This window comes from Kogia breviceps, chromosome 5 (genome assembly GCF_026419965.1).
Source record: "Kogia breviceps isolate mKogBre1 chromosome 5, mKogBre1 haplotype 1, whole genome shotgun sequence".
Lineage (NCBI taxonomy): Eukaryota > Metazoa > Chordata > Mammalia > Artiodactyla > Physeteridae > Kogia > Kogia breviceps.
Window position 1 is genome coordinate 83,490,626 of NC_081314.1, and position 19,689 is coordinate 83,510,314.

General features: G+C 35.4%; 1 protein-coding gene across 22 annotated transcripts in view; it reads right to left on the bottom strand.

Moving 5' to 3' along the window:
- Positions 1–19,689, bottom strand: part of STXBP5L (syntaxin binding protein 5L) — a 422,914-nt gene that overhangs the window by 93,942 nt on the left and 309,283 nt on the right. The window lies entirely within an intron of this gene.

Here is a 19,689-nt window from a genome sequence, read left to right on the forward strand (position 1 = left end):
CCTTCCTCACAAAAAGTGAAAAGTTTTGCTACCATACTATACTAGATGTTTTGACATAAAGTTCTACATCTTCCAGGAAGACAGACTCTGGAAAATTGGAAAAAACATTGTTATAAAAGTCAGAAGATCCTATCTCATCATTTATAGGTTATGCGACTGAGAAAAATTAATGAATCTTGAGAGGCCTTAGCTTCTTTACTTTGTAATGAGAATTATAATGCTAGATTTATCTAGTTCACAGAGCTTTTATGAGCATCAAGTCAGAAATGTTATTACTTTGAAAATTTTCCACACAAAAGTAGAATTGATCTTAATATTATTATAAGTGCAATATTATACATACTACATATTGTAGCAAATTAATATCTCTAAACTTTTAATGTTAAAAAGTAGTTAATTACTTCTGCTTACAGGTATGAGAGAGTTCCCAAATGCAGTACTGAGAAGAGAAAAAAATGCAACTAGAATGTATGGCACCAACAAAAATAATTTTCTTTTTGAATTAAAAATAAGAATACTGAGGACTTCCCTGGTGGTGCAGTGCTTAAGAATCCACATGTCAATGTAGGGGACACGGGTTCAATCCCTGGTCCAGGAAGACCCCATGTGCCAGGGAGCAACTAAGCCTGTGAGCCACAACTACTGATGCCCATGTGCCTAAAGCTCACACTCTGCAACAAAATCCACCGCAATGAGAAGCCTGTGCACCACAACGAAGAGTAGCCCCCACTCGATGCAACCAGAGAAAGCCTGCATGCGGAAACAAAGACCCAACGCAGCCATAAATAAGTAAGTAAGTAAGAATCCTGGAAAGTTATACCTTAGGTTTGGGGAGGTTAGGCAATTGTTGTTGAAAAGTCAATATGGATACTGGATTTAATCTCCTACCTTAACTAGGAAGCTGAACAAAATATATTAAATGGCAGTTTTCACATATTAGTCAACAGGCAACATAGAATAAGATGAGAGAAGGATAACAATCGAAGTAAACTTTAGTTTAAACTAAGTGTTCTAACTTACTGAATGGAGAGATTTCCCAGGAAACCGAAACTCAAGGAGAGATCAGAAGTCTCACAGACAGAAATCAGAGTCTAATGTGGCAAAAACAGAATTTACGAGGCAAAATACTGGATAGAAGAGAGCTGCATAGATAGAATACATCAGAGATTTATAGAACGGTTCTCTTGAAATTTTGTCTGGTAGTGATCTGTGCATCCATGTGAATAAACTACCACAGGCTTGGGAACAAACCACCAAAAGGATAAAGCAGAACAATTCACAAAGCTCATACAAGGCTGAGAATATGTCATGTCACTACAAGCCAAACTGCTGAGGTCTCCAACTAATGGGAAAACAGATAGAGGGGTGTCACTTCAGTAGTGGGAACAAATTAGCCATAAACTAAAGGCTTTTCTAGACCCACCCTAAAAAAGCTTAAAAACAATGATTCTAAGTAACATAACTTCCTTCCAGATAACTATCTATTGAAAAGAATCCAACAAAATATCACCATAAATGTAAAATTCACAGTGTTAACTATATGAAAAGTAGTAGGTATAAAGAAAAAGACTGATAACCAGAGGAAAAAAATAAATCACCAGAAACATAGCTAGAAATAAAACAGATGATAAAATTAGCAGAAAAGGATATTTAAAATGCTTTGGAAAATATATTCCAGATATTCAAGAAGGCTGAGGAAAACATGAATGTGATAAAGTGAGAATTAGAAGATATTAAAAAGACTCAAATTTCGAGAGATAATTTTATTTCAGATATATTTTTATCTGAATATTAGACATCATAGCAGAGAAGAATAGTGAACTTGAATAAATAGCAATAGAAAATTTCCAAAAAGAAACATGAGAGAGAAGAAAACCCCAAAGCATCACTAATCCCTGGGACAAAATTGAGTAGTCTAGAATAAATGTAACTGGAGCCTCAGAAAGGAAGATCAGCAGAAAACATATTTAAAGCAATGAAGCCATAATAGCAAAATGATAGCCAAACTTGGTAACAGTAAACCTAAAGATCCAAGAAACTCAAAGGATCCTAAGCAGAATAAACATAAAGAAAAATACATCATCACATTGTTGAAAACTAGTGATAAAGAAAAAAATGTTAAAAGCAGCCAGAGAGAAAAGATATATTTCCTACACAGAGGCAAAGATAAGAATGATGAAATCTACTCATTGGAAACTACACAGTCCAAAATGACATGACATCTTGAAAGCAACAAATGATTATAATGGGTCAAAATAAAATTCTATACTCAGCACATATCTTTCAAATAGTGAAATACAGATTTTTACTCATGAATAAAAATCTGAGGGAATTCATCACTAGGAGACATGTACTATAAGAAATAATAAAGGAGGAGATTGGTTCAAGATGGCAGAGTAGAAGGACATACTCTCACTCCCTCTTTCGAGAACACCAGAATCACAACTAACTGCTGAACAATCATCGACAGGAAGACACTGGAACTCACCAAAAAAGATACCCCACAAGCAAAGACAAAGGAGATGCTGCAATGAGATGACAGGATGGGTACTATCACAATAAAATCAAACCCCATAACTGCTGGGTTGGGTGACCCACAAGCTGGAGAACACTTATACCACAGAAGTCCACCCACTGGAGTGAAGGTTCTGAGCCCCACGTCAGGCCTCCCAACCTGGGGGTCTGGCAATGGGAGGAGGAATTCCTAGAGAATAAGACTTTGAACACTAGTGGGATTGGACTGCAGGACTTTGACAGGACTGGAAGAAACAGGGACTGCACTCTTGGAGGGCACACACAAAGTATGCACATCAGGACCCAGAGGAAGGAGCAGTGACCCCATAGGAGACTGAACCAGACCTACCTGCTAGTGTTGGAGGGTCTCCTGCAGAGGCGGGGGGCAGATGTGGCTCACCAAGGGACAAGGACACCAGCAGCAGAAGTTCTGGGAAGTATTACTTGGCATGAGCCCTCCCAGAGTCGGCCATTAGCCCCACCAAAGAGCCCAGGTAGGCTCCAGTGTTGAGTTGCCTCAGGCCAAACAACCAACAGGGAGAGAACCCATCCCCACCCATCAGCAGACAAGTGGATTAAAGTTTTACTGAGCTCTGCCCACCAGAGCAATACCCAGCCCTACCCACCACCAGTCCCTTCCATCAGGAAACTTCCACAAGCCTCTTACATAGCCTCATCCACCAGAGGGCAGACAGCAGAAGCAAGAAGAAATACAATTCTGCAGCTTGTGGAATAAAAACCACATTCACAGAAAGATAGACAAGATGAGAAGGCAGAGGGCGATGTACCAGATGAAGGAACAAGATAAAACCCCAGAAAAACAACTAAATGAAGTGGAGATATGCAACCTTCCAGAAAAAGAATTCAGAATAATAACAGCGAAGATGATCCAGGATCTCGGAAAAAGAACAGAGGCAAAGATCGAGAAGATGCAAGAAATGTTTAATAAATACCTAGAAGAATTAAAGAACAAACAGAGATGGATAATACAATAGCTGAAATGAAAACTACACTAGAAGGAATCAATAGCAGAATAACTGAGGCAGAAGAACAGATAAGTGGCCTGGAAGACAGAATGGTGGAATTCACGGCTGCAGAACAGAACAAAGAAAAAAAGAATGAAAAGAAATGAAGACAGCCTAAGAGACCTCTGGGACAGCATCAAATGCAACAACATTCACATTATAGGGGTCCCAGAAGGAGAAGGGAGAGAGATAGGACCCGAGGAAATATTTGAAGAGATTATAGTTGAAAACTTCCCTAATATGGGAAAGGAAATAGCCACCCAAATCCAGCAAGTGCAGAGAGTCCCATACAGGACAAACCCAAGGAGAAACTTGCCAAGACACATAGTAATCAAATTGGCAAAAATAAGCAAAGAAAACTTACTGAAAGCATCAACGGAAAAATGACAAATAACATACAAGGGAACTCCCATAAGGTTAACAGCAGATTTGTCAGCAGAAACTCTACAAGCCAGAAGGGAGTGGCATGATATACTTAAAGTGATGAAAGGGAAGAACCTAAAACCAAGATTACACTACCTGGCAAGGATCTCATTCAGATTCGATGGAGAAATCAAAAATTTTACAGACAAGCAAAAGCTAAGAGAATTCAGCACCACCAAACCAGCTCTACAACAAATGCTAAAGGAACTTCTGTAAGTGGGAAACACAAGAGAAGAAAAGGACCTACAGAAATAAACCCAAGGGCTTCTCTGGTGACGCAGTGGTTGAGAGTCTGCCTGCCAATGCAGGGGACACGGGTTCGTGCCCCGGTCCGGGAAGATCCCACATGCCGTGGAGCAGCTAGGCCTGTGAGCCATGGCCACTGGGCTTGCACGTCCAGAGCCTGTGCCCCACAATGGGAGAGGCCACAACAGTGAGAGGCCCACGTACCACAAAAAAATAAATAAATAAAAATAAAATAAACAAATAAACCCAAGATATTTTTTGATCCATGTCCTAGAGTAATGGAAATAAAAACAAAAATAAACAAATGGGACCTAATGAAACTTAAAAGCTTTTGCACAGCAAAGGAAACCATAAACAAGACGAAAAGATAACCCTCAGAATGGGAGAAAATATTTGCAAATGAAGCAACTGACAAGGGATTAATCTCCAAAATATATAAACAGCTCATGCAGCTCAATATTAAAAAAACAAAAAACCCAATCCAAAAATGGGCAGAAGACCTAAATAGACATTTCTCCAAAGAAGACATAGAGATGGCCAAGAAGCACATGAAAAGCTGCTCAATATCAATAATCATTAGAGAAACGCAAATCAAAACTACAATGAGGTATTACCTCACATCAGTTAGAATGGGCATCATCAGAAAATCTACAAACAACAAATGCTGGAGGGGATGTGGAGAAAAGGGAACCCTCTTGCACTGTTGGTGGGAATGTAAATTGATACAGCCACTATGGAGAACAGTATGGGAGTTCCTTAAAGAACTAAAAATAGAATTATTATATGACCCAGCAATCCCACTACTGGGCATATACCCAGAGAAAACCATAATTCAAAAAGACACATGCACCCCAATGTTCATTACAGCACTATTTACAATAGCCAGATCATGGAAGAAACCTAAATGCCCATCGAAAGACGAATGGATAAAGAAGATGTGGCACATATATACAATGGAATATTACTCAGCCATAAAAAGGAACGAAATTGGGTCATTTGTAGAGACATGGAAGCATCTAGAGACTGTTATACAGAGTGAAGTAAGTCAGAAAGAGAAAAACAAATATCGTATATTAACACATATATGTGGAACCTAGAAAATGGTACAGATGAACTGGTTTGCAGAGCAGATATTGAGACACAGATGTAGAGAACAAAATGTATGGACACCAAGGTGGGAAAGTGGCAGGGGGTGGTGTGCTGAATTGGGAGATTGGGATTGACATGTATACACTGATGTGTATAAAATGGATGACTAATAAGAACCTGCAATATAAACAAACAAAACTAATACTAAACTTTCTTTGGGTTATTTGTATGGAAATATGTTAATATAAATGTTTCAGACATTACATGAAATTTCTAAAAATATTATATGTTCTGGTATAATGTTATCAGTCATAATTCTAGTTATTACTTTAAAATGTATATCTCAGAAATAACGAAATTTCCTTGTCAAATGCATTATTATGAACTTCCATCAAATCTTTAACTGTGGTCATTTTTAAGTCTTTTTTCATTTACAGACAGTTCTGGGTGTATTCTGATGCTTTTGCAAATATGTTCCTATAAAAGGGTTTCATCTTCACAGAATTCATGGAAAAGACTCTGACAAGTACAGGTTTCTGGTAACTGACTATACTGCTGAACTGAATGAATAAGCATTTTCAGAACTCTAATGGAAAACTGATGAACTCATAAAAGTGCTAACAAAAAATCAAGATGAAAAAAATTAATTACAAGGGACTGAGTGAACTGATGAGGATGATTATAATTTTTGTGACTTTCTGTTTGAATAATAAAATATATATATATATATACACACATACATATATACTATTTGCTCAACTCCTAAATATACACTTTTCACATTTTAATGTTCTTAAAATAAAGGATGACTAATAAGAAAATAAACAAATATTAAAACTTAAAAAAACATTACCAATATAAAATAGAGCAATAAAGGGAATGAAATGTTGCCATTTGCAATAGCATGGGTGGACTCAGATGGCATTATGCTAAGTGAAATAAGTCAGACAAAGAAAGACAAATACTGCGTGTTATCACTTATATGTGGAATTGAAAAAAAAATACAACAAACTAGTGAATATAACAGAAAAGAAGCAGACTCAACAGATAAAGAGAACAAAGTAGTGGATACCAGTGGGGAGAGAAGGGGAGGGGTGGGGGCATAGGAAGTATAAACTATTGGGTGTAAGGTAGGCTCCAGAATGTATTGTACAACATGGGGAATGCAGCCAATATTTTGTAATAACTGTAAATGGAAAGTAACCTTTAAACATTGTATATAAAAACTAGAGCAACTGTACTATAGGAACACAATATGCCTTCTAATCCCTTGTATATAAAATAACTACCCTATTCTCCATAGCATTATCTTATTCCAGAATTTTTTTGCCTGTCAGTATTGATAACTTATCTTTAAATAAAATAGCTGAAGTATTAAAAAAAAGAAATAATAAAGGAAGTCCTTTAGGCAGAAGAAAAATGATTCCAGATTAAAATATGGATCTACACTAAGTAATGAAGAACACCATAAGTGGTTAAATATGTGGATTAATATTAAAGACTCATTTCTTCAAAAAATCACTGATCACTTAAAATGCAAATAACAATGTATTGTGGGATTTACAACATGATAGAAATAAAATATATATGGCAACAGTAGTACTAAGAACAGGAAGAGAGACGTATACTGTTAAAGGATTCTTATACGTGAAGTGGTATAATGCTATTTATTTATTTGAAGTTAAAGATATATATATAATATACATAATAAACCAAAGAGCAAAATGTAAATTAAAAAAAGATTTTAATTAAAATTTAAAACTTAAATACTTAGGACAATAGGAGATAAAATAGAATCATTAAAAGATACCATAAAAAAGGAAAAAATGCAAGAACAAATGGGACAAATAGAAAAATCTTTTCATTCAAGGCAACAATAGGGATAATCACATTAAAGTCAATAAATCGTCTAAACACTCCAATTAAGGGCAGAGACTGCCTGAGTGGAAAAAAAAATTCAGATCCAATATATGTTGCCTACAACAAATCCATTTTAAAAATAAAAGAATGGAAAACATATACCCTGAAAACACTAATTAAATGAAGGCTGAAGTGGCTATATTAATGGATCATTAATATAGACAAAGTATATTTCAGAACAAGAAAAATTTTGAGAGACAAATAGGGAGAATGATTATGAAGTCAATTCATCAAGAAGATATAGCAACCCTATATGTGGATTCATCTGGTAATAGACCTTCAAAATACATGGAGAAATACTGAGAGTTAGAAGGAAAAACAGACAAATTTACAATTAAGGCTGAGGATGCAAACGTTCTTTCAATAATTGATAGAATTATTAGGCAAAAAATAATTAGAATATAGAAGTTCTGAACAACACTATTGACATCCTTTACTAAACTGAAATTTATAGAACTCTCCATCCAATACTCATAATAGCATCAAAATTATAAAATAGTTATAAATTTAACAACACATGTAGAAAACATGTACACTGAAAATTATAAACTATGCTGAGGGAATGAAAGAAGACCTAAATAAAGAGATGTACCTTGATCAATGGTCAGAAAACTCAATATTGTTAATTTTCCCCAAATTGATCTACAAAGTGAAAGCAATTCCAAACAAAATCCCAGCAGACTTTTTTTGTTTAAGAAATTGAAACATGATTCTAAAATGCAGTAATCTAGAATAGCCCAAACGGTTTTGAAAAATAAAAATGTTTAAGGAGCTACAGTATAAAATTTCAAGGCATACTCTAAAGCTACAGGAATCATGATAGGCTGGTATTGAAAAAGTATTGAAAAAATAAACATAGATATTAGTGGAATAGAACAACATCCACAAACAAACTCTCACATAAATGACAATATTTGGCAAAAGTGCTATGGCAACTCAGAGGAAAGATATTTTCAATAAATGATAAAACAATTAGATACCTGTAAATTAAAAATGGAGCCTTAACTTTCACCTTTCATAAAATGCAAAAATTAACTTAAAATGGATCAGAAGAAAATCATAGTAATCTTGGGTTAGACAACAATTTAAAAGGGCACAAAAAGCCCAAACCATAAAATAAAAAATTGATAACCTGCATAACATCAAAATTAAATCACTTTGCTCTACAAAAGACACCATTAAAAAAATGAAAAGATTAGCCACAGACTGAGAGAAGATATTTGGAAAATTAATCTTATTCAAAATATTTACAGAATTCCCAGTAATAATAAGACAACTTGATTTAAAAAGTACGTAAAAGACTTGAACAGACATTTCACCAAACAAGATGAACAAATGTGAAATAAGCACTTGAAAGATGCTGAACATCATTAGTTACTAGGGATATGTAAATTAAAATCACTATTAGATACCAGTGAACCCATAAGAGTAGATAAAATTGAAAAGATCGACAATATGAAGTATTGACAAGAATGTGGAAAAACCAAAACCCTCATACATTGCTGGTGGGAATGCAAAATGATATAACCTCTTTATAAAATAGTTTATCCTCTCTCATAAACATATACTTACCATATGACTCAGTAATTCTGCTCTTATTTACTCAAGAAAATACAAATAAATGTTACACAAGGACTTTTATCTGAATGTTAATAGCAGATTTATTCATAATAGCCCCAAACTGGAAACAACCCAAATTTCCACCAACTGTTAATGGACACAACACATTTTTGTAATATCCACATAATGGGATATTATGCAGCAATGAAAATAAGGATGAATCACAAAAGCATTATGCTAAGTGAAAGAAAACAAACAAAATAATCTGTTTCTATTTATATAAAATTATAGTAAATGTAAAAACTATGGTGACACAAAGCAAATCAGTGGTTTTGTGGGGCCAAGGAGTGAGGTAATAATTGAATGCAAAGGCCATGAGGGAACCTTTTAAGGTGATGAATAGTTTTTATAAAATTAGTCTGTTGGTGGTTACATAACTTATATTGTCATGTATATTGGTCAAAACTCATATTACATACTTATAATTAGGAAACTTTATTTCATATACATTAATACTTCAATAAAGTTATTTTTAACATTTAATTAATTACCAAAATGGACCCACGTGCTTCCTGACCTGGTGGTTGGCCATCCCACCATGCTTTGAGGGTGCCGCCTCTGGCCTAGGGTTGTGGCCCCAGCCCTGAATCAGTGAGGCCAGAAAAAGCAGCTAGGCCAGAGAGATGACTCCAACTCACCAGCCTGGACTCAGGGAAGCCACGGGCTGTGATGCCCCTGGCATGGCATGGCATGGCACAGCACCTGCAGTCTGGGGGAGGTTGAGGACAAGATGGTGGAGTAGAAGGACTTGAGCTCAGCTCCTCTCATGAAAACACCAAAATTGCAATTAACTGCTAAACAACCATCAACGAAATAGACTGGAACCTACCAAAAAAGATATTCAATATTCCAAAGACAAAGAAGAAGCCACAACGAGATGGTAGGAGGGGCACTTTCGTAATATAATCAAATCCCATACCTGCTGGCTGGGTGACCCACAAACTGAAAAATAATTATATCACAAAGGTTCTCCCATAGGAGTGAGAGTTCTGAGCTCCATGTCAGTCTCCCCAGCCTGGGGGTCTAGCATCAGGAGGAGGAGCCCCCAGAGCATTTGGCTTTGAAGGCCAGTGGGCCATGAGTACAAGAGCTGCACAGGACTGGGGGAAACAGAGACTACACTTTGGGAAGGCAAACACAAGGTCTTGTGTGCACTGGGATCCACGGCAAAGCAGTGACTCCATAAGAGCCTGAGCTGGACCTACCTGTGGGTCCTGGAGGGTCTCCTGGGGATGTGGGGGTTGGCTGTGGCTTACTCTGGGAGCAAGGACACTTGTGGTGGAGGCCTCAGGGAATATTCATTGGCGTGAGCTCTCCAGGAGGTCACCATTTTGGCACTGAGACATGTCCCCATCCAACAGCCTACAGACTCCAGTGCTGGGATGCCTCAAACAACCAACACAGTGGGAACACAGCCACACCCATCAGCAGACAGGCCGCCTAAAGTTGTCCAGAGTGCAAGCCATCCCTTGACAAGGCCCTGCCCACCAGATGGACAAGACCCAGCTCCACCCACCAGTGGGCAGGCACTAGTCCCTCCCATCAGGAAGCCTGCACAAGCCCCTGGACCAACCTCACAAACCAGGGTGCAAGAAAAACCAGAAGCAAGAGAAACTACAAACATGCAGCCTGAGAAATGGAGACCACAAATGCAGAAAGTTAGACAGCAGAGAAATATGTTCCAGGTGAAAGAACAGGATAAAACCCCAGAAGAACAAATAAGTGAAGTGAAGATAGGCAATCTGCCTGAAAAAGAATTCAGAGTAAAGATGATCCAAGATCTCAGAAAAAGAATGGAGGCGCAGACCAAGAAGAGACAAGAAATGTTTAACAAAGGGATAGAAAATTTAAAGAACAGAGATGAACAATACAATAACAAATTAAAAAATATACTAGAAGGAATCAGTAGCAGAATAAGGCAGAAAAATGGATAAGTGGGCTGGAAGACAGATTGGTGGAAATCATGGCCATGGAACAGAATAAAGAAAAAAGAATGAAAAGAAATAAGCACAGTCTCAAAGACCTCTAGGATAACATTAAATGCACCAACATTCACATTATATGCATCCCAGAAGGAGAGAAGAGAAAGGCCCTGAGAAAATATTTGCAGACATCATAGCCAAAAAAAATTCCCTAACATGGGAAAGGAAATACTCAAGTCCAGGAAGCACAGATAGTCCTATATAGGATAAAACCAAGGAAGAACACCCCAAGACACATATTAAGCAAGTTGACAAAAAATAAAGACAGAGAAAAAATTAAAAGCAAAGGGAAAAGCAACAAATAACATACAAAGGAATGCCCCACATGGTTATCAGCTGATTTTTCAGCAGAAACTCTGCAGGCCAGAAGGTGGTGGCATGATATATTTAAAGTGATGAAAGGGGAAAACCTATAACCAAGAATACTCTACCCAGCAAGGCTCTCATTCAGATTCAGTGGAGAAATCAAAAGCATTACAGACAAGCAGAAGCTAAGAGAATTCAGTACCACCAAACCAGCTTTACAACAAATGCTAAAGGAACTTCTCTAGGCAGAAAAGAAAAGGCCACAACTAGAAACAAGAACATTACAAATGGGAAAGCACACCAGTAAAGGCAAACATATAGTAAAGGTAGGAAAATATACACACACAAATATGATCACAAAACCAGCAACTGTGAGAAGAGCAGAGCACAAATGCAGGATACTGGAAAGGCATTTGAAAGTAAGAAACCAGCAACTTAAAAAAATCTTGTATATATATATACATACATACATATATATATATATATATATATATATATATAGACTGCTATATCAAAACCTCATGGTAACTGCAAACGAAAAACCTACAATAGATACACACACAAAACAGAAAAATCAATCCAAACACAACTCTCTTCTCTTGTGATTTGATAATCATCAAATCACAAGAAACAAACAAAAGAGAAAGGGAAGAAAAGAGAACTACAGAAACAAATCCTAAACAATTAACAGAATGGCAGTAAGAACATACATATTGATAATTACCTTAAATGTAAATGCTCCAACCAAAAGACTGGCCAAATGGATACAAAAACAAGACCCATATATATGCTGTCTATAAGAGACCCACTTCAGATCTAGGGAAACATACAGGCTGAAAGTGAGAGGATGGAAAAAGGTATGCCATGCAAATGGAAATCAAAAGAAAGCTGGAATAGCAATACTCATATCAGACAAAATAGACTAAAATAAAGTCCATTACAAGGGACAAAGAAGGACACTACATAATGATCAAGGGATCAATCCAAGAAGAAATTATAACAATTGTAAATATATATGCATCCAACATAGGAGCACCTCAATATGTAAGGCTAATACTAACAGCCATAAAAGGAGAAATCAACAGTAACACAAAAATAATAGTGGGGGACTTTAACACCCCACTTACATCAATGGACTGATCATCCAGACAGAAAATCAGTAAGGAAACATGGGCCTTAAATGACACATTAGACCAGATGGACATTCCATACAAAAGCAGGAGAATACACATTCTTCTCAAGTGCACATGGAACATTCTCAAGGATATATCACATGTTGGGCCACAAAGTGAGTCTTGGTAAATTTAAGAAAACTGAAATCATATCGAGCATATTTTCCAGCCACAACACTATGAGATTAGAAATCAACTACAAGAAAAAAATTGTAAAAATCACAAACACGTAGAGGTTAAACAATATGTTACTAAAAAACCAATGGATCACCAAAGAAATCAGAGAGGAAACTGAAAAATACCTAGAGATAAATGAAAACAAAAACACAATGATCCAAAACCTATGGGATGCAGCAAAAGCAGTTCTAAGAGGGAAGTTTATAGAAATATAATCTTACCTCAGGAAACAAGAAAAATCTCAAATAAACAACCTTACATCTTAAGCAACTAGAGAAAGGAAAAACAAAACCCAAAGGTAGTAGAAGGAAAAGAAATAATAAAGATCAGAGAAGAAATAAATGAAATAGAGATGAAGAAAACAGTAGAAAAGATCAATGAAACTAAAAGCTGGTTCTTGAAAAAATAAAATTGATAAATCTTTATCCAGAGTCATCAAGAAAAAAAAGGGGGAAAGTGCTCAAATCAATAAAAGTAGAAATGAAAAAGGTGCAGTTACAACTGACACCACAGAAATACAAAGGATTACAAGAGATTACTACAAACAACAGTATGCCAATAAAATGGACAACCTGGAAGAAATGGACAAACTCTTAGCAAGGTACAACCTTCAAAGACTGAATCAGGAAGAAATAGAATACACGAACAGACCAATCACAGCACTGAAATTGAAACAGTGATTTTAAAACTGCCAACAAACAAAAGTCCAGGACCAGATGGCTTCACGGGTGAATTCTATCAAATATTTGGAGAAGAGTTAACACCTATCCTTCTGAAACTCTTTCAAAAAATTTCAGAAGAAGGAACAGTCCCACACTCATTCTATGAGGCTACCATCACCCTGATACCAAATCCAGACAAAGATATCACAAAAAAAGAAAATTACAGGCAAACATCACTGATGATCATAGACACAAAAATTCTCAACAAAGTGCTAGTAAACCGAATCCAACAATACATTAAGATGACCATACACCATGATAAAGTGGGATTTATCCCAGGGATGCAAAGATTCTTCAATATCCACAAATCAATCAATGTGATACACCACATCAACAAATTGAAGAATAAAAACCATATGATCATCTCAATAGATGTAGAAAAAACTTTTGACAAAATCCAACACCGATTTATGATAAAAACTCTCTAGCAAGTAGGCACAGAGAGGGAACATACCTCAACATAATTAAGGCCATATATGCCATATATTTCCAAATTGGAAAAGAAGAAATAAAACTGTCACTGTTTGCAGATGACATGATACTATACATAGAAAATCCTAAAGATGCTACCAGAAAACTACTAGATCTCATCAATGAATTCAGTAAGGTTGCAGGATACAAACTTAATACACAGAAACCTGTTGTATTTCTATACACTAACAATGAAAGATCAGAAAGAGAAATTAAGGAAACAATCCCATTTACCACTGTATCAAAGAGAATAAAATACCTAGGAATAAACCTATCTAAGGAGGCAAAAGAGCTGTACTCTGAAAACTCTAAGACACTGGTGATCAAAGAATTTGAAGATGACACAAACAGTTGGAAAGATACACCATGTTCTTGGACTGGAAGAATCAATATTGTCAAAATAACTATACTACCCAAGGCAATATACAGATTTAATGCAATCCCTATCAAATTACCAATGGCATTTTTCGCAGGAGTAGAACAAAACTTTTTATAATTTGTATAGAAACACAAAAGACCCCAAATAGCCAAAGCAATCCTGAGAAAGAAAAACAGAGCTGGATGAATCAGGCTCCCTGACTTCTTCAGGCTGTACTACAAAGCTACAGCCATCAATACAGTATGGTACTGGCAGAAAAACAGAAATACAGATTAATGGAACTGGATAGAAAGCCCAGAAATAAACCCATGAACCTATGGTCAATTAATCTACAACAAAGAAGGCAAGAATATACAATGGAGAAAACACAGCCTGCTCAATAAGTGATGTTGGGAAAACTGGACAGCTACAGGTAAAGGAATGAAATTAGAACATTCTCTAATTCCATACACAAATATGGATTAAAGCCCTAAATGTAAGACTGGATACTACAGAATTCTTAGAGGAAAACATAGGCAGAAGACTCTTTGACATAAATGGCAGCAGTATCTTTTTTGATCTACCTCCTACAGTAATAAAAATAAAAATAAACAAATGGGACCTCATTAAAGTTAAAGCTTTTGCACAGCAAAGGAAACCATAAACAAAATGAAAAGATAACCCACAGAATGGGAGAAAATATTTGCAAATGAAGCCACTGACAAGGGATTAATCTCCAAAATCTACAAACAGCTCATGCCACTCAATATCAAAAACAAATAACCTAATCAAAAAATGGGCAGAAGATCTAAACAGACACTTCTCCAAAGAAGTCATAGAGATGGCCAAAAAGCACGTGAAAAGATGCTCAACGTTCCTAATTACTAGAGAAATGCAAATCTAAAGCACAATGTAGTATCACCTCACACCTGTCAGAATGGCCACTATCAGAAAGTCTACAAATAATAAATGCTGAAGAGGGTGTGGAGAAAAGGGGACCCTTCGACAGTGTTGGTGGTAATGTATAGATAAATTGGTATAACCATTATGGAGAACAGTATGGAGGTTCCTAAAAAAATTAAAAATAATACTTCCATATGATCCAGCAATCCCACTCCTGGGCATATATCTGGAGAAAACCATGGTTCAAAAGGATACGTTCACCCCAGTGTTCATTGCAGCACTATTTACAATAGCCAAGACTTGGAAACAACCTAAATGTCCATTGACAGATTAATGGATAAAGAAGATATGGTACATATATACAAGGGAATATTACTCAGCCATAAAAAAGAACAAAATAATGCCATTTGCAGCAACACAGATGGACCTAGAGATTATCATACTAAGTCAGACAGAGAAAGACAAATATCATATGATATCACTTATATGTGGAAACTAAAAAGATGATGCAAATGAACTTATTTACAAAACAAAAAGAGACTCACAGACTTCAAAAACAAACTTATGGTTTTCAAAGGGGAAAGGTGTGTGGGTTGGATAAATTAGGAGGTTGAGATTAACATATACACACTACTATATATAAAATATATAATCAACAAGGACCTACTGTATAGCACAAGGAACTCTACTCAATATTCTGTAATAATCTATATTGGAAAAGAATCTGAAAAAGAATGGATCTATGTATATGTATAACTGAACCACTCTGCTGTACACCTAAAACTAACAGAACATTGTAAATCAACTATACCCCAATATAAAAAACACTAAATTTAAAAAAAAACCCACCAAAATGGCAGTCTGAAAGAATCACAGCTAGAGTTATAGAGTTGTGGACCGTGGTCCCTAATAGTGTTCTGGAGAGAAATGGACAGAGAACAATAGGTAGAGAAAAAAATACTTTTAATTGGATATTTTGGTTAACCTACACAAAAGGTAATTTCACTGAGAAAAAATTGTGTGATTTTTTTCTTCCAATATTTTGTAGGTGAGGAAATTCAAAAGAAAATACTAATCAACAGGGAGATATTTTCAAGATTTGGGATTTATAATAAAAATAACTAATCTTATTAGTCCCTTCTTTGTTTCTTTAATTAATCAACATCTACCTTAAAGTCTGTGTCTTATTAAATTAGTTCTTTTAAATTGTATGGGTTGCTAAACTTTTCTATGTTATTAGTATAAAATATTTTTAAATAAAGAAATTAATATAATTTGTGTACCTTAGAAAGCGAATTAAAAGTATAGATTATATGGGCTTCCCTGGTGGTGCAGTGGTTGAGAGTCCGCCTGCTGATGCAGGGGATGCGGGTTTGTGCCCTGGTCCGGTAGGATCCCACATGCCGCGGAGCGGCTAGGCCTGTGAGCCATGGCCGCTGGGCTTGCGTGTCTGGAGCCTGTGCTCCACAACAGGAGAGGCCACAACAGTGAGAGGCCTGCGTACCACAAAAAAAAAAAAAAAAAAAGAAAAAAAGTATAGATTATAAATTCTCTACAAGTCCTATGGGCATCCTGTTCTATTTGCCATTTATAAACGATGTTAATGTATAAGCACTTACATAAGTGAAAATCAAATATTTAAAAAATATTCCTATTTCATATCTTTAAATGTATGTTGGTGCTTCAAGAAATTACTTTCCTGGGGCTTCCCTGATGGTCCCATGGTAAAGAATCCACCTTACAATGCAGGGGATGCAGGTTTGATCCCTGGTCAGGTAACTAAGATCCCACATGCCATGGGGCAACTAAGCCAGAGCACCACAACTACTGAGCTCCCGTGCCTCAACTAGAGAGCCTGTGTGCCATAAACTACAGAGCCCACGTGCTCTGGAATCCACGCGCCACAACTACAGAGCCCATGTGCCCTGGAGCCTCTGCACCACAACGAGAGATGCCTGTGCCACAACAAAGAGCCTGCGCACCACAATGAAGAGCCTGCACACCTCAACGAAAGATCCCGCATGCCTCAAACAAGATACCACGTGCCGAAACTAAGACCCGATATAGCCAAAAAATAAGATAAAATTTAAAAAAAGAAATTACTTTTCTTTCTAAAGCTGTAACTCAAAATATTGACAAAAAACAGGTTTAAATATGAGTTTCTTTAATGACTGGATACTAGGTCACAACATGAAAAGCAAAGATTTGCTTTTAAGTACCTTAATATTTTTGTTATTGATATATACTTAGGAAAAATGCTCATGTGATACGTAGACTGATTTAATTTTTAATTTAATAAATTTAATTTATTTAATTAGATTGATTTAATAATTTCATCTTTAAAACAGCTTCGTGTTTTCAGATTTTACCACCATGTAAAATAAACAAATAGTGCTAACATTATGTTAAATTAAAATTAAACGTTTAAGCCCAATCAAATAGAATTGAAAGCTTAGTTCCTTAGTCTTAGTAGCTTTATTTCAAGTGCTCAGTGTAGCTAGCAGTACCATATTTTACTGCACAGATTATAGAACATTTCCTTACTGCAGAAAGTTCTACTGGACAGCTGTAAGTTATGTAAGTCTTAGGTTTATTTTCTCATAAAAAGTCTAATTAATTTTAATTTCCTAAATTCCCAATATCAATTGTCTAGGTCAAAGAAACTAATACTATTTTAATATTATAAAATTCTGTGTTTAAAGAAATTATAAAAGACAATACCTGAATAAAATGGACTTATTCTTATAACATTACAAATCATTAGGCCTTCATGTATTGGCTCAAATTATAATTTCTAGATCTTTAATTATATTCAAGAACTTAGTTTAGTGTCAAACTGAATTTACTGATAATTTAGGATACCTAGATAATTTACAAGAAAAAGACATAGAGATAGGTATCTAGATAATAAAATCTGTTTTTTTTCTTAAGCAGATGGACCTTTCTTATTATGTTAAACACTTTTCACTATGTATAAAAGACAAGGTTATGTTTTAGGTTTCTAATTCAAAATGAGAAATGTGTTGCAAGTTTTCTGCTCAGCCTAATATTTCTCTTAACACTTAGCAAAAGTTTATTTATTTTTTACCTGCTTAAAGTGATGACCAAACAATATTCAGTATTTGTCAGCTGTCATAGTAGTGCTGATGAAATTGTTAATATTTGTTTCCCACATAACTGTTAAATATAGCTGTAATCTAAACCCACCTAAACGACTTCCCTTCCTGATGAAGGTGAATCACATGATCATCTAATAGCTATTGAAACTTTTAACTTGTCTCATCCTGACTTGACTGATGTTCAACTCTAATTTACTATTAATTGATTGTGGTTTGTATACTTAAGAAATCAGATATATCTTATAGTTAAATATTATAATTTTAACATATATCTAAAATAAAATATTCTATTACCTATACTTATTTTAATTAGATCCACTTTAATGTACTGATAGTAGATGTGCATTCATGAGGCACATGATTTTGATATACTGTAAAAATAAAAGGAATATCTTATTTGGATATTCCAGTTTTTAAAAAAGGAAAAGAAATTACGACTATTGGAAGTAATCTAACACCTGGGGAAAAAAATCCCCTCAATTATTAAGAATAAAGCCCAGATTAATAAAGTTCTCTAGTTGATTTACAAATAAGTAGTCCTACATGTATTTACACCAATAAATAGAAAGAAGATTCACTGTCATCAGACTCTACTACAAGAATACTAAATAAGTTACTGAGACTAAAAGGAAATGATACCAGATTAAAACTACAGAATTGGGGGCTAAACAAGGAACAGAATATTTACCAAAATAAATCATATGCTGGGTCATAACAAAATTTTCAATAAATGTTAAAGGAATGAAAAATGACAAAATATGTTCTTTCAAACACATAATTAAATTGGTAATCAATAATCATTAGGTATATAGAAAAGTCCCAAATATTTGGAAATTAAACAACACAGTTCTAAAAAACCCAAGAACAAAAAGGAAAGAAATATTTTAAACTAAATGATATTGAAAATAACAAGGCAATATTTATGGGAGGTAGCTCAAGCAGTGCTTGCAGGAAAAAATGTGTTACTCTAAATGGTAATATAAGAAAGAAAACAACCATACCCCAATTTTAAAAAAAAAGAAAAAAAGAAAGACCTGAAAGCAATTTTGCAATCTTCCAGCTTAAGAAGCTAGAAGAAGAAGAGGAAATTAAATCCAAACTAAGTAGAAGGAAGAAAATAAAAATAAGAGGTTAAATTAATGATATAGATAACAGAAAAACAATTGGGACTATTCAGAAGCCAAAAGTTGGTTCTCTGAATATATTAATATAATTGACAGTCTCTAATAAGATTGATCAAGAAAAAAAAAGAGAAGATGTAAGTTACCAACATCAGAAATGAGAAGCCTAGTGACATAAAAAGGATAATGAGGAAATGTTATATATAAATTTTCTCTCAGCAGGACTTACAGAAATGGCTGCATATGGAGCTCAAGAAATCCTTTCCTCAAAAAGCAATGATAAAAGTGGACAAAATTGACATAAACCAGTTAGGCCTCTGGAAATTTCCCAAAGCATACATCAAATTGAGAATTGTTTGTTGAAGAAAATCTACTGAAACTCAGTAAAAACAGTGGAAGTCTGTGGAATTTTGGCAGGGGCCGCTCTGATTCCTCCCTCCCCAGTTTCACAGCCTGGGTTCTACCAGAGCAAACCCAAGCCCAGATGTCTTTAGTGTTGAATTCTATCAAACATTTAAAGA